The sequence below is a fragment of the Schistocerca americana genome, chromosome 3, assembly GCF_021461395.2.
Source record: "Schistocerca americana isolate TAMUIC-IGC-003095 chromosome 3, iqSchAmer2.1, whole genome shotgun sequence".
In the NCBI taxonomy this organism is placed as follows: Eukaryota; Metazoa; Arthropoda; class Insecta; order Orthoptera; family Acrididae; genus Schistocerca; species Schistocerca americana.
Genome location: NC_060121.1, coordinates 590,285,418 through 590,287,917, shown reverse-complemented (window position 1 = coordinate 590,287,917; position 2,500 = coordinate 590,285,418). Strand labels below are relative to the sequence as shown.

At 60.7% G+C, this 2,500-nt stretch overlaps 1 pseudogene; it reads left to right on the top strand.

Moving 5' to 3' along the window:
* The window catches only part of LOC124608966, a 5,856-nt pseudogene that overhangs the window by 1,011 nt on the left and 2,345 nt on the right, over positions 1–2,500 (top strand).

Here is a 2,500-nt window from a genome sequence, read left to right as displayed (position 1 = left end):
CCTTGCGCGGGCCGAGGGAGGATGGGGCTTCCCCGCCCTTCACGGGGCGGCGGCCTCCGCACTCCCGGGGCGTCTCGTCCTCATTGCGAGGTGAGGCGCACCTAGAGCGTACACGTTGGGACCCGAAAGATGGTGAACTATGCCTGGCCAGGACGAAGTCAGGGGAAACCCTGATGGAGGTCCGTAGCGATTCTGACGTGCAAATCGATCGTCGGAGCTGGGTATAGGGGCGAAAGACTAATCGAACCATCTAGTAGCTGGTTCCCTCCGAAGTTTCCCTCAGGATAGCTGGTGCTCGTACGAGTCTCATCCGGTAAAGCGAATGATTAGAGGCCTTGGGGCCGAAACGACCTCAACCTATTCTCAAACTTTAAATGGGTGAGATCTCCGGCTTGCTTGATATGCTGAAGCCGCGAGCAAACGACTCGGATCGGAGTGCCAAGTGGGCCACTTTTGGTAAGCAGAACTGGCGCTGTGGGATGAACCAAACGCCGAGTTAAGGCGCCCGAATCGACGCTCATGGGAAACCATGAAAGGCGTTGGTTGCTTAAGACAGCAGGACGGTGGCCATGGAAGTCGGAATCCGCTAAGGAGTGTGTAACAACTCACCTGCCGAAGCAACTAGCCCTGAAAATGGATGGCGCTGAAGCGTCGTGCCTATACTCGGCCGTCAGTCTGGCAGTCATGGCCGGTCCTTGCGGCCGGCCGCGAAGCCCTGACGAGTAGGAGGGTCGCGGCGGTGGGCGCAGAAGGGTCTGGGCGTGAGCCTGCCTGGAGCCGCCGTCGGTGCAGATCTTGGTGGTAGTAGCAAATACTCCAGCGAGGCCCTGGAGGGCTGACGCGGAGAAGGGTTTCGTGTGAACAGCCGTTGCACACGAGTCAGTCGATCCTAAGCCCTAGGAGAAATCCGATGTTGATGGGGGCCGTCATAGCATGATGCACTTTGTGCTGGCCCCCGTTGGGCGAAAGGGAATCCGGTTCCTATTCCGGAACCCGGCAGCGGAACCGATACAAGTCGGGCCCCTCTTTTAGAGATGCTCGTCGGGGTAACCCAAAAGGACCCGGAGACGCCGTCGGGAGATCGGGGAAGAGTTTTCTTTTCTGCATGAGCGTTCGAGTTCCCTGGAATCCTCTAGCAGGGAGATAGGGTTTGGAACGCGAAGAGCACCGCAGTTGCGGCGGTGTCCCGATCTTCCCCTCGGACCTTGAAAATCCGGGAGAGGGCCACGTGGAGGTGTCGCGCCGGTTCGTACCCATATCCGCAGCAGGTCTCCAAGGTGAAGAGCCTCTAGTCGATAGAATAATGTAGGTAAGGGAAGTCGGCAAATTGGATCCGTAACTTCGGGATAAGGATTGGCTCTGAGGATCGGGGCGTGTCGGGCTTGGTCGGGAAGTGGGTCAGCGCTAACGTGCCGGGCCTGGGCGAGGTGAGTGCCGTAGGGGTGCCGGTAAGTGCGGGCGTTTAGCGCGGGCGTGGTCTGCTCTCGCCGTTGGTTGGCCTCGTGCTGGCCGGCGGTGCAGGATGCGCGCGCCTGCGCGGCGTTCGCGCCCCGGTGCTTCAACCTGCGTGCAGGATCCGAGCTCGGTCCCGTGCCTTGGCCTCCCACGGATCTTCCTTGCTGCGAGGCCGCGTCCGCCTTAGCGTGCTCCTCCGGGGGCGCGCGGGTGCGCGGATTCTCTTCGGCCGCCATTCAACGATCAACTCAGAACTGGCACGGACTGGGGGAATCCGACTGTCTAATTAAAACAAAGCATTGCGATGGCCCTAGCGGGTGTTGACGCAATGTGATTTCTGCCCAGTGCTCTGAATGTCAACGTGAAGAAATTCAAGCAAGCGCGGGTAAACGGCGGGAGTAACTATGACTCTGGGGCTGCAGATCAACGCCCGGAAGTGTTTCACCCTCGCCTTAGTCGCGTCAGGGCGCGAGAAGAAGGTGAAGGTGGACAGCAATGTCACCTTCACAGCAGGCAATACCACCATGCCTGCCCTGCGTGTGGGTGAAACCTTCCGGTACCTGGGGCTGCAATTTTCCACGGCGGGTCGCTGTGTCTTCAATCCACGTAGCCACCTGGTGGAGCAGCTTGACGTCATCTCCCGAGCTCCGCTGAAGCCGCAACAGCGCCTCCACGCTCTCACCAACGTACTTCTCCCTGGCCTGTACCACGGGCTGGCCCTCAGCCGCACCCGGGTGGGTGCATTGAAGTCGGCCGACGTTACCATCCGGGCCGCCGTCAGGAGATGGTTCCGCCTTCCGGCGGACACCCCCCTGGGATACTTCCACGCTCCTGTTGCCCAGGGGGGCCTCGGCATTCCATCTTGCCGATGGATGGGTCCGACCCTCCGTCGGTCCCGTCTCCTGGCGCTGAAGAAGATAGGGCCAGCCTGCGACGGTGCAGGCATGGATGAGGTGCAGCGTGAGATCGAGGTGCTGGAGCGCCACCTAATGTGGGAGGGCCACCTCCTCAAATCGTCAACGCAGGTTGGGGAAATGTGGGCGGC